The sequence below is a fragment of the Callorhinus ursinus genome, unplaced genomic scaffold (assembly GCF_003265705.2).
Source record: "Callorhinus ursinus isolate GAN/ISIS: 27379988/994484 unplaced genomic scaffold, GSC_fseal_2.0 scaffold32, whole genome shotgun sequence".
NCBI lineage: Eukaryota > Metazoa > Chordata > Mammalia > Carnivora > Otariidae > Callorhinus > Callorhinus ursinus.
The window spans coordinates 14,118,426-14,132,599 of NW_027397094.1; positions in this window are offsets into that span (position 1 = coordinate 14,118,426).

Sequence of the window (14,174 nt, forward strand, 5' to 3'; positions counted from 1 at the left end):
ACGGGTGTGAGGTGGTATCTCATTGAGGTTTTGATTTGGATTTCCCTCCATTCAGTCATTTATTGAATGAGTCTCTCATCAGCTGCTTCACAACTTCTCCTTAAGGAGCCATCTGATCAGGTCCTCAATCTCCAGCACCAAGTGGACCTTTGCTTTTACTGTTCAAAACCTTGGAATCCCAGAGTTTGACATGGAAGGGAGAAGATGTAGGCCAGATCAAATTAAGAAAAGAAGAAAAATAAACAGCTTCCCCAGCTCCCTGTCTTATTTTCAGGGAGCTGGACTGTCAGGCCGACCTCATGCAGATGGATGGGAAGGTTGGGAGCCACATTTAACACGCCCACTGTCTGCAGATATTTTTCAGATGCTTCTGTCTGGCATTGGGAGTACACAGTGCCCTCTTTCTGAATAAGTCACAGAACAATTACAGCCCAAGGGAGGGGAGTGTTCCCTCTCTGCTGCCACCACAGTGACTCAGAAGGGACCGAGAGGCCACAGCATGACAGTGGGGCTCAGAGAAAAGAGCCCCCGCCCAACATCACCAGTGATTGTCTGGGATGGCAGAGTCAGTGGGAGAGCTGATCCCAATGCTCAAGCCTCATTGGTGCTTTGGTTGCTGACACCTGAGGTGATGTCAACTGGCAAATAATCCAGACTGAGTTGTGCCTTCAGAAATTTCAGCTCTCCCTGCTGTTGGCTTTGGAGCCAAGCTCTACCTCCAGCTCCTTGCAACACTGCTGAGAGACTGAAAGTACAAATGGGCAACGGCTAGACCATGCATAAAAAATAAAACTCTGACCCATAACCTGCAGTGACCTGTTCAGGACACTGACCGCTATGTACAACAAACAGCCTAGGGGGCCAGGCTGCTGTAAGTCAGACTTGTAGCAAGTCAGGCTGCTATCTCTAGTAATAATCCAGGGAGCCAGATAATAACCCATGTAACAATCAGCCCCCAAATGGCCAGGACTTGATTAATAACTGGCAGCTTCCTTCATTTCTGTTCCTGCTTCTGATTTAGGACCAATATGCTCCCCTAACCAACCACATAGGATGTCCTGCTTTCACTTGGCCCACCTCCAGTCACCCCAGAATGACAGCAAGCACTCCAGGCATGCGTGGAAATTTCCATTTTGTTCACTACAAAGCTTTCCCACTCCTCTGCCGGCCTTTGCGTCTCTACCAACACACAGGTGATGATGGCTGACTCCCTCGCTATAGCAAGCCCTCCGTCACGGGCTCTGCCTCTAATTTATCACCACACTGCCGTTCAGACTCGTGGGCTGTCATCTGCAGCCTCAAGCTCTTGGCTCCAGATTGTGCCCTCTTGGTTCTTTTCTGGGCATGCGCTCAAGAATGAACAAGAGAAAGCTAAGGTTGTTTGAAAGGGGTGAGGTGGAGCAAGATTATGCTTTGGGGTAATAATGCAGAAATGTGAGAAGATAAAAGTGACATTCTCATCTCTGAAAACACAGTTTTCAGGGACAGGTGCAGACATGGATGCGGGTGTGGCTGTGGGGACAGGTGTAGACAGAGATACTGGTGGAGCTGTCGTTTTTCCTCTATGTGGTGTAAAGGATGAGGTAAGGAATGGAAAATCACATCGAAGGCAAAGTGTTTTATTCCCTGATAGACCCACAATAAGAAAGTCAAAAGAAAAGGAAAATGAGTAACTGACAACTGTACAACCACAGCAATAAAATTTCTCCTTGAAAACTTGCCACGCATTGGCTGACTTGTGTGTGCATTTCCAAACTATGCGTGGGTGTGTACGCGCACACACACACACTCTAGGCAATATCCAGCAATACATTCATTATTTTCCTTCTTCCTTACCCACAGGCAATCCCATGATTCTTTATTAAATTTTATTTTTATTATTTTTTTTAGAGAGAGAGTGCAAACTGGGGTGGCGGTGGTAAGGCAGAGGGAGAGGGAGACTCTCAAGCAGACTCCCCGCTGAGCACAGAGCCCGATGCATGGGGCTGGATCTCACGACCCTGAGATCATGACCTGAGCCAAAATCAAGAGTCGGATGCTTAACCGACTGAGCCACCCAGGGACCCCCACTTTATAATTGCATCTAAATTATATGCAATGAAATGTGAATATCATCAGTCACCTTATCAACACTGGAAATTAAATTCTAGATAATTAATATATGGCAAAGAAAGGGAAGGCTGCCAACACTTATTCTTATTCTCTTTATAAAGTAGCAGTTGGACCCATATGGTGCTAACACTGATACTGAGCCACAAGGAAATTGTAAGCAGCCTGTAGTACTGAGTTTCTAAATGGGCCATACGGTCTTTCTTACCTAACTCCCTCCACTCCCTCCTCTCCACCTCACTCAGCCCCACCTCCCTCTGCAAGCTTTTGCTCACCTCCATCTCTGGTATTTACCTCTTAAACATCATTCCTTTTTAAAATTCCTGTCTTGAAATTCAGAAAATTGAGAATTCAGCGGTTACATACGAGGACCGGGAAGTGTCTGCATCCCTCTCAGCCGAGATAAACAGGTAACGAAGCTTCCTTGACACTGGCACAGTTATCACAAGTCCCTCCTGAGATGTCTCCTCCTTTGTCTCTGTACCTGGTGGTTCTTGTTTCCCTCACAGAACGCTGTCAACTCCAGGAGCAGGTGTGAGCATTCAGCACACTACGTGGAATCCCAGGGACTAACCACTCCCCTTAATGATCATCCCCCGCACCTGCTGTATGTCAGTCATTCTGTGAGGTGCAGAGATTTTACATAAAGTATTCAGGTGGGGCGGACACAGCTACCCCAAAATGTCTACCTCCTTCTTCAAAAACACAATGTTGTTTCCTTGAAAGACTGATCAAAACACACCTCCACAAAGATGTCCCAACTGAGTCCCAGAAGGCCCTTATTTAACAGGTCCCTCCAGCATCCCAGCTGCATTCAAACTGACATCTGAAACCACATTCACACAATTTCTTCCCCGGGCTCTGGCCTCATGACTGTAAGCACTCTTGTCTACGCCCACGTGACATTTTCAGTTCCACGTCTTGACCAACGTGGTTTACTGATGCCTCCATCCCTGTGTACACCTGTCTGGAAAACAGAAAGGCAGGAGTTTTCAGAGTGCATCTCCCAACCAAAACACGTAATTACATCTTTTGTAGGAAATGAGTGAGGCAGAAAGCAACTGAGGTACTGCTAAGCGTACCAGTGCTTGGACAGGTTCCTTTTGCCAATTTGGGGGAAAAATGTTATTTCCCATCAGCCACACAGAGCAAAAGCCTGAGCAGCCCGTGGGAAAGAAAAGCTTATGAGAATTTTTACAAGCCCTCAACTGGGCCCTGAAGTGTACTCCAGCCGTGTGACAGGGACAGAAGCGCTGATTGCTGGTGGCCTCACCCTCACTCCGTCTCCCTACTCACCCACGAGGTCTTTTTTTTCTCCGATAGTGTTAGAGGTGGAGAAAATGTGGAAGGCTGAGCTGGCAGAGAAAGGGTCATCGAGACAAATTCCCAGGCAAATAACACCAACAACAACCTGAAGGGTGAGGAGGGGCTGAGGGAAGCTTAGCTAAAGTAAGAGAACAGCGAGCAAGCGGTGAGGTGACATGGGAAGGTCTGGAAGCAGAAGGATTGGGGACAGTCCTCATGATAAGTGATTCTTTGTGGAAAGAGACAAACAGGTTTTCCACGAGTCTCTCATGTGTCTTATGATGGAAAACCCCCACCTCACCTTCATGCTCTCTACACATCCCCGAGAAACTTTCCAAATAGACCGACATTGTTTGGCCATGCTTGTCTGGTGTTGGATGACGTGTGAAGGCTGCCTTCAAGGCAGAAACAAAGGGGCGTGTTGTTCGGTGGACTGCCAGCCAGGAACTGGGGCCTCAGTACCTAACCATGCCTTGGCTTGAACCCCAACCTAGAACTGGGTCAAGAGAGTGAGTTCACAACTGCTGAGGTTCTGGACTGGTGCTTGGAGGAGCTTGGGGGTGTCACAAGCACAATCTGTGATGACCCCTGGAATCCCGCTCAAAGTAGAAGAGAAGCAGAGGAAACTACTCTTGAGTTCAGAGTTACAGTTTTGGGGAAAAAACACTGAGCCTCTGCATATATCACATAGAAACCAAACCTTTGCATGAATCTACCTCTCTCTGACTGGGAAAGACTAAGAAGATTTCTCACAAGTTCATAGGTCTGACCCAAATTCTGGGAGGCACAAGTCTACAGGATTTGGATACTTTACAAGAAGGGGAGAGGTGTCTAACTCTCCTTGGGGTCACTGCCCTGTGTCCTGGCTGAGACCACCACGGCGCTGCCTGCCAGTGACGCAGGTTTAGAACCTGTGTGGAACATCAGGCGTGTCTGCATCACGTCACTGTAGGAGAAATTTTATATCTGGGAGTTGTTTTATTTTATTTTATTTTATTTTATTTTATTTTATTTTATTTTAGAGAAGGCGGGGGATGGGCAGAGGGAAGGGGAGAAAGAGAATCCTAAGCAGGCTCCACGCCCAGCGTGTAGCCCAACGTGGGGCTCAATCTCACAACCCTGAGGATCATGACCTGATTTCGTGACTTGATTTCAACCAGAGTTGAAATCAAGAGTCGGCCGCTCAACCAACTGAGCCACCCAGCACCTCTGGGAGTTACTTTAAAAATGTAAGTTTCTCCAAGAGCCATGTGAATTCTAGAGCAACACTGACGTAGACAGAGACAGCAATGCCTGTGTTCAGAAAGTAAGATCAAATAACAACACTGGGACCAAAACTAGCAGTGTAGACCTTGAAGGGGAAGTACCATACATATGACTCAGCCTGCTGAGGGCAGATTTTTGATAAATAAGGACCTAGTGGGTGGTAATAAGAATATTTCCCAGCCCTAATCAGTGCCTCCTCCTGCCCCCTTTCCTTCTTGCTTCGTACATCCCCCAGCCCCACCCCCATCTTCTGGTTTGGATCATACATGATGCCTCTGATTCACTTCCAGGTGATGGAGGTGATAATGAGGAATACCTGAGCACTAAGCCCCAGGTACCTCACTGGACCTAGAACTTGGGGAATGTATTTAGTAAGCAACTCAGCACCTCCTGGGACTTGGGGCAATGGATAGATCCTTGCTCCCAGCATGGTTTTGATGATGAAAAACATCCGGTGGCAGATTGTACCCATGAGGAAAGAACTCTGTGAAGACCCCATCCTTCTCCTCTTGCAGAAAGCTAGCCCCTGGAACCACGGAATGACACCCACAGCACCCCCGGGGAACCTTCCACAGTATGTTTTTCCCAAGACAGCTATCCAGGCTTGGTATGAAATCATATGTCAATTTATATTTGTTATATGTGAAAATTGTTTGGGTATCTTGGATGGGAGAGGGATGTATCATACTTCGTATTGTTGAAATTTGGTACTTAAAAAACATTAACAGCTTTCCAGTGGTGGGGTTTCTGGAAACAGATTAGTGATTTTAAGAGAGGGACAGTTTTACCAAGGTGTTTTTTTTTTTTTTAAGAGAATCTCAGTGCCTCTAATTTGCTGATGCCGAAGTACGTGAGCCTGTTGAGAGAGCCAGCACTATGCTGGGTGACAGCCCCCCCTCCCAAAACCCCAGCAGCAGCCATGGAGTGAAAAGAGAGCCACTTCCGTGAGGAGGAGAACTCGGAGAGGCAGAGCTGTCTAAAGTGGATTTTCTAGAAGTCCTGGTAGGTGATGTGCAGACACTCTCTTTACTGCTTAGGGAGCAATCTTAGGTAGAGCTTGGTTCTCAGTGGTCTTCTTAGGTCTGTTTTGTGCTCCTTCTGGGTGCCGCGCCATGGGGAGACCGGCCTCAGGGCTGGAGCGAGGCCCCGTTGTATGCTGCTTGTATTCAGGTTATGATATCTACAAGTCAAAGCCATATGTTCCAACATAAAGACAGAGTAAGCTTTCTGTTCATCACAGGGGTGCTTATGGAGTCTACACTGGGATTCAGACATGACAGTGGTCAAGAGACATTTTCATATTTTTGGCGTCAGAAATCTTGCCAAGATGAGGGTTCCTGTTGGCAGAGATGAGACCTCATTTTAATGAGGAATTTACATACAGTCTGGGAAATCCTGAGGAACCTAGGATCACTCAATCTTATGAGACATTATTTGAATATTTAAATAGTATAACTTGCTTTGCTTCCATAAAGATGCCACTGTTGATCTGTCATTAGGGGAACATTCACTCAACGTTTTTGTCTTGCTGTCTTTTGCCATTACTGGGTTTTGTGGTTATTGTTGTTGTCTGTTTTTTGTTGTTTTTTTTTTTTAGCAGTGTTGACAGATTCTCAGTGAAAAATGTACAATCTCTTATGAATGCACACTAGCTACTAGGCTATGATCAGGAACGTGAGTAGGGTTGGAGGCATAGTCTGTGAGGATTAGAGAAGACAGGCTTGGTCATATGAAGATGAAATCTATTTTCTAGGCCCTAATAATAATTTGTACTATTTTATTCATTCATTTAAGACTTTCAATGTGGTTCTGCTCGTGCCAAGCCAGGACTACTATGAGGGCCATAAAGATGAATGACTTGCCTTTGAAGGGGAGCAAACTTGAACACAAATAATTTCTTGTTTATTTCATTTATTTATTTGACAGACAGAGCACACGCATGGAGCAAGTGAGGGGAAGAGTGGAGGGGGAGGGAGAGGGATAAGCAGACTCCACACCGAGCACAGAGCTGGATGCGGGGCTCGATCTCACGACCCTGAGATCATGACCTGAGCTGAAACCGAGTCGGACAGTTAACTGGCTGAGCCACCCAGGTGCCCTGAGCACAAATAATTTCAATGCAATATTAAAAGTGCTGGAACAAAGTTATATGTGAAAACAGAAGTGTGAAGCAAATTCTTTACCTGGGGAGGTAGGAAGTTTCAGAGAGAAGGTGACAGCTGAAATGCATTTTGAAGGGTAAGTAGGAGATTTCCTTAAGGAGGATTAAAAAAAGAGAGAGAGAAGAACACCTTTTGTTACTTATCAGCTCTCGCAAGGCTCCAGCTTCACAACTATGTTCTCCCCTTGGAAGCAGATAACCCAGACTTGGCTTTAAGACTGAACAAATGGGGGCGCCTGGGTGGCTCAGTGGGTTAAGCAACTGCCTTTGGCTCAGGTCATGATCCCAGGGTCCTGGGATCGAGACCCATGTCGAGCTCCTTGCTCAACGGGGAGTTTGCTTCTCCCTCTCCCTCTGCCTGCTGCTCCCCCTGCTTGTGCTCTCTCTCTCTGTGTGACAAATAAATAAAATCTTAAAAAAAAAAAAAAGACTGAATAGCTGGTATTAGTCAATGCAGAGTTTGTCTACATGAGCTCTGCCAAGGGCTTCAGGGGACACACCAGAAGCACAGACTAGGCTCTCACTCAAGAATTGTACGGATCATGTCTTTTGGATAAAACCACTAAGAACGAAATAGCACACCATCTTAAGTCCCCAGATCAGATGGAACAGAAATAAGGGCAGTAGAACCTTGGAGAAAGAATCCTATGAGCTGCTCTCTACAAGTAACATTTATTTGTTTCTTTGTAAACAAGGGTAAAAACAAAAACAAAAAACAAAACCAAACAAAAACCAAAAAACTAAGTCTCATCTCTTGAAAGATGCCTTATAAAAAGAATCTCAGCCCTGTATAAGTTATAAGATCTTGTCATTTCTAGTCAGGAATTGTCTTTAATGAAAGATCTTCTACAGGCAGAGGGGAAAAGAAAGGTATTCATTTACCAATAAGGGTCAAAAATAGACACACATAAAAAGATCACATCAGCTTTTAAACAGTAAGGCAGAAACTAACTTTTTTTTTTTACATTTACCAGTTTATCAGAGGATGTAAGAAAGGGATACAAATGAACAGCCAGGTAAAGAGACACATTGTAAGGGTCCCAGAAAGGGAAGAGAAAGGAGCAGAAATATAGTTTGAAGAAATAAATGACTGAAAATGTCCCTAACCTGGGGAGAGAAAACAGACATCCAGATCCAGGAAGCACACAGAGTTCCAAATAAGATAAACCTAAAGAGACCCACAACCAAGATATATTATAATTAAAATGTCAAAGTTAAAGACAAAAAGAGAATATTAAAAGCAGTAAGAACAGGGGCGCCAGGGTGGATCAGTCAGTTAAGCATCTGCCTTCAGCTCCGGTCGTGACCTCCAGGTCCTGGGACAAAGCCCCGCATCTGGCTTCCTGCTCAGCACAGAGCCTGCTTCCCCTCTCCCTCTGCCCCTTCCCTCTGCTCATGTGCGTTCTCTCTCTCTCTCTGTCTCTCTCTGTCAAATAAATAAATAAATCTTTAAAAAAGAAATTTAATATCAGTAAGGGAAAAACAACTTGTTATGTACAAGGGAACCCCCAGAAGACCATAAGCACATTTTTCAGGAGAAACTTTGTAGTCCAGAAGAGATTGGAATGATATATTCAAAGTCCTAAAAGAAAAAAGTCTCCCAACCAAAAATACACTAACTGGCAAAGTTACCATTTAGAATTGAAGGAGAGAGAAAGAGTTCTCCAGACAAACACAAGCTAAAGGAGACTTCATCACCATTAAACAAGTCTTACAAGGAATGTTAAAGGGATTTCTTTAAGCTGAAAAGAAAGGGCACTAATTAGTAATAAGAAAACATATGAAAGAATAAATCTCACTGAAAAGGTAAATATATAGTAAAGGTAGTAGACGAATCATTTATAAAGTTAGTATGAAGATTAAAAGACAAAAGTAGTAAATATAACTATGATGACAATAATTAGTGGATACACAAGACAAAAAGATATAAAATGTAACATCAAAAACATAAAACATGGAAGAGGAGGATAAAAATGTTGAACTTTACCTGTTATCAGCTTAAACTGTTACAGATATAAGTTGTCATATGTAAGCCTCATGGTAACCACAAAACAAAAGCCTACCACTAAAAAGGCACCAAACCATAAGAGAGCAAGAGGAGAAAGGATCAGAGAGGAGCTCAAAACAGCCAGTAAACAATTAACAAAATGGCGATAAGTACATACCTATTAATAATTACTTTCCATTTGGGGCGCCTGGGTGGCTCAGTCGTTAAGCGTCTGCCTTCAGCTCAGGTCATGACCCCAGGGTCCTGGGATCGAGTCCCACATCAGGCTCCTTGCTCAGTGAGGAGCTTGCTTCTCCCTCTCCTTCTGCTGCTCCCCCTGCTTGGGCTCTCTGTCTCTGACAAAAAATCATTAAAAAAATGCATTTATCTTAAAAATAATAATAATAATTACTTTCAATGTAAGTGGACTTAGTTCTCCAATCCAGAAGACACAGGCTGTCTGAATGGATTAAAAAAAACAAGACTCTGCTATATGCCTGCCTATAAGAGACTGACTTTAGATGTAAGGACACATACAGAATGAAAGTAAAGGATGGAAAAAGAGTTTCCATGAAAATGAAAACCAAAAGAAAAGCTGGGGTAGCAATACTTCTAACACACAAAACAGACTTTAAAACAGACTGTAATAAGAAACAAAGACGGGCATTACATAATGATAACGGGATCAATTCAGCAAGAGAATGCAATATTTGTAAATATTTATGCACCCAACATAGGAGCACCTAAATATATAAAGCAAATATTAATAGCCCTAAAGAAAGAAGTTGACAGTAATACAGTAATACCAGGGGATTTTAATGCCCCACTTACATCAATGGATAGATCATCCAGACAGAAAGTCAATAAGGAATTATCAGCCTTAAATGAAACAATCCACCAAATGGACTTATAGATACATACAGAACATTACATCCAAAAGCAACAGAATACATATCCTTCTCAAGTGCACATGGAATATTTTCCAGGATAGATTCTATGTTCATAGGCTACAAAACAAGTATTAATAAATCTAAGAGGACTGAAATCATATCAAGCATATTTTCCAACCACAAGGGTATGAAACTAGAAGTCAATTACATGAAAAAAACTGGAACACTCACAGATATGTGGAGATTAAACAACACGCTACTGAACAACCAATGGGTCAAAGAAGAAATAAAAGGAGAAATAAAAAAATACCTTGAGACAGATGAAAACAGAAATATACCAAAATTTGTGGAATGCAGCAAAAGCAGTTCTAAAAGGGAAGTTCATAGCAATTTCATGCCTACCTCAAGAAACAGGAAGTCTCAAATAAAGAACCTAACTTGACACCTCAAGGCACTAGAAAAAAAAGAATAAATGAAACCCGAAGTTAGAGGAAGGAAGAAAATAACAAAGATTAGAGCAGAAATAAAACAAGAGATTTAAAAAACACAGTAGAGAAGATCAATGAAACTAAGAACTGATTCTCTGAAAAGATAAACAAAATTGACCAGCCTATAGCTAGACTCACCAAGAAAAAAAGAGAGGACTGAAATAAATAAAATCAGAAATGAAAGAGGAGATGTTATAACTGATAGCACAGAAATACAAAGAATCATAAGAGACCACCCGAACAATTAAATGTCAACAAATTGGACAACTTAGAATAAATGGATAAATTCCTCGGAATATACATATCCATACCAAAGCATATACACTTTGTCTATATACACACTTTGCTGAGATTTTGAGTAGGAATGCACTGAATGTATAGATCAAGCTGGGAAGAACTGACATTTTGACTATACCAAGTCCTCTCCTCGAGGTACTTGGGATATCTATCCATTTGTTTAGTTCTTTGATTTCTTTCATCAGAGTTTTATCGTTTTCCACATACAGATCTTATTCTTGTTAGATGTATATCGAAGTTTTTCATTTTCTTTGATGTTAATGTAAGTGGTATTATGATTTTCATTTCAAATTCTAATCATTTGTTGTTGGTATATAAACAAGAAATTGACTTCTATATATTAATCTTGGATCCTAAATCACGTATTGGTTCCAAAAGTGTTTGTGTTGACTCTGGGATTTTTTACATTGACAATCATGCCATTTGCAAACAAAGAGAGTTTTATTTGACCTTCTCAACCTATAATATCTTTTATTAATGATGAATAGGTGTTGGATTTTGTCAAAAGCTTTTCTGCATCCATTTATATAATGATGTGATTTTTCTTTTTTGGCTTGCTGATGTGATTAATAACATTAATTGCTTTTCAAATGTTGAGGTAGCCTTGCATTCCTGGAATAAATCCCACTTGGTCATGGTGTATAATTCTTTTTATAAATTGTTGGACTTTATTTGCTAATATTTTGTTGAGGACTTTTAGTCTATGTTCATGAGATGTATTGGCCTATAGCTTTTCTTTTTTATAATATCTTTGTCTAGTTTTGGCATTAGGGTCATGTTTTCTGCTTACTGTTTGGCACACACAGGCAAAAACTTAGCATGCAAGTCTTCATCATTCACAGTCCAAGACGGACCATCAGACGTGGGAAGTAGTACTGTTCTGTCTGGTGATCTGGTGATCCAGATTCAACTTTTCTAGAATCATGTGGAAGAGGAGTAGTCAGCAAAGCCACTGTGAGAGCAGATATGACACAGCTGTTGCAGGTGTTGGAGGAAGATGTGAATCTCAAACGGAGGCAAGCCATTCTCATTATCAACCAAGCACCAGGTCCCAGATTTCTCATTTAAATTGTAAAACTGTCAGAGAACATCTTTGTGAGAGGAATGTTCTCTGGAAGAAGAGAAGTAACTCTGGTTAAACATGAACTCCCACAGTATATGTGTGATCCAGGGAACAGGAATCCTTAAGGAACTCTGCTGGAACCAATTTAGTAAAGTGTCAGATTCCCCTGTTCCCTCAAGGAGTATTTGATGATGGTGATGCTATCTGGAGAGATAAGCACTTCTCTATGTGGGCCATGAACTGAAATGAAATTAGCTTGCTCCCTTCACAGGTTGCTGGGGATGCCAGTGGATGTAAGACCAGGAAGAGTCTGTGGCCTTCCATTCATATGGCAGCTGCATCATCAATGTGGATTCATGTTGGAGGGATGGGGCATCAGATGGATCCTGAAGATGGGCTATCAGACTTGCCAGACTGGCATCCCTTTTGTCCTTAATGCCCAGAGACCATTTACCAACCACTGCTCTGATCCTGAAGTGCTGTGAAGGAAAACAACCATGAGCTGATTCAATAAACGTCTGGCCCACCTACTCATGTTTCTGTCCAGGTGAAGAGGACAGTGCTTTTAAGGCAACAGAGCCTCAGTGGTCAAAAAAAAAGAGCTGCTATCCTGACTCATCACACCGAAACATTCCCAGAAGACAGAATCCATTTCGGTGCCTCTTACCTTTTTTTTCCCCTCAGACAAAGAAGTTCATGAATAAAGATTAAATTCTCTTTTCTCTCAGTTCCCTTTGGAGCTTACAAGGGATCAGATTCCAGTCAGTACATAACTGTTTACCATGAGACACCTCTCAGGGAGAGAAGGGTTTGTTTTCCCAACCGCTATTGATAATTAATCAGCACTTGCACAGATTAAAATACTCTTTCGATGCCAGATATACTGTACAAATTGTTATTAATTTTTTTTCTTAGCAATCATAGTTTTCCCTATTTTACCAAGGGAGAATTAAAGATGGCGCGCCTGGGTGGCTCATGGCTTAAGTGTCTGCCTTCGGTTCAGGTCATGATCCCGCAATCCCGGGATGGAGCCCCACATTGGGCCTCCTTCTCCCTCTCCTTCTGCTGCTCCCCCTGCTTGTGCTCTCTCTCTGTCTCTCAAATAAATAAATAAAGTCTTAAAAAAAAAAGAATTAAAGATACTTGGGAGAAAACAGGAATCCCAGATCAAAGACTGAGCAGAGGTTAAAGACATGTTCATAATCAATACAGGTAAAAGGTTCAAAGAGGCATGACTTGTTTGTTAGCTCTTTTGTGGGGCTCTCTTAGTTCTAGTATCTACTGATTAAATTGAATCAGTCTGAGCAGTTAGAAAAGGCAGGCTAGAAATGGTGAGAATTTGAGTTGCAGATCATTTTAAACTAAATTTTTCTTCCATATTATCGATCGTCTCAGGAGCTTTCAGCTCATTAGTTTGCTGAGCCTGTTTCAATGAAAGTGTACCCTGTCATTCTTGGTTTTTGTGGGAATGTGAATCCCTGACATTCTTTAAAATACGTCCTCAAGTTAAACTTTCCCATCATGATCCCACTTACTTCCATAAAGTCAGATGGGATAAGGCAAACCTCAGTCTGGCTGAATCATCCTGCAATTCCAGACGAGTGGCTCTGAATTAATGAAGTTTTAGGGTGATTCGCAAGAATCAGTGCGCTAATAAATTTGTGTTAGTCCCGATCACGAGGCAACCATGTCCCCACTTCTCCAGACTTCGACTATAACTCTGCAGAGCTCTGGAGAGAACACGGGGTTAGCTCCCAGAAAATCAGTACAGGGCCCTCTCTGAGCCACAGTAGGTGAGAGAAGATTGGAGGGGACACCCGGGTGTCTTCCCAGGGTACGTGTGCAAGGCTGAGCTCAAGCTGGGGGACCCTTGCCTCGTGTTCTGCAGCGCTTCATGAACAAGGCTCTAGCATTTCCCTTTCAGAGCTTTCAGGCCGACCTAGTTCCCACTGAATCATTTCCTATCCCATCTGTTCACACCTCAGACCTCTCCCATTCTTGCTGCTTGTTACCAGCTCTGTACCCATTATTTCCCTCTCTCCACTTGAGCTCTTAGACTCCTCTTAATAAAGCTGGCTTCTAAAAAGCCTTGGCGTTCTTTCTCTTTCTCTTCTCCCTATTCCTGTGTCGCTTGTATGGGGAAAATAATCTTTTTTCCAAGTGCCTGACAAGACTGTTGCAGGGATTAAAGGAGGTAATAAAAATGTGAAGTAGTTCTTTCGTGTGCAAGGGACCCTTTTTGTTCATTGGGTATTTATCCCACCGTGACACCTAGAAAGTCACATTCTCCATCCACTCTACCTGCCTTCTAGACAGCCGTGTGTTTGTAGGAGCGAAAGGCTTTCATGTGTAGCTTTTGTTGACTTCAAAGTATAGGTGCATTCTCCAACAATGGCTGATGTTTAAGCTACCAATGTGAAGTGTGCAGATGGGCAGAGTTGCTCCTGAACGTATCGAAAAATTGACACTCGGGAGCCTGTCTGAGCCAGCAGCAGCTCACCACTGGGGACGGCCCAGATTACAGGGTCATGAGCACCCAACAGTTTTACCGTCCAAAATCGTGACCTGTTCCAGCTTCCTCATCCCAGGATGGCAACTCTGCTGCCTC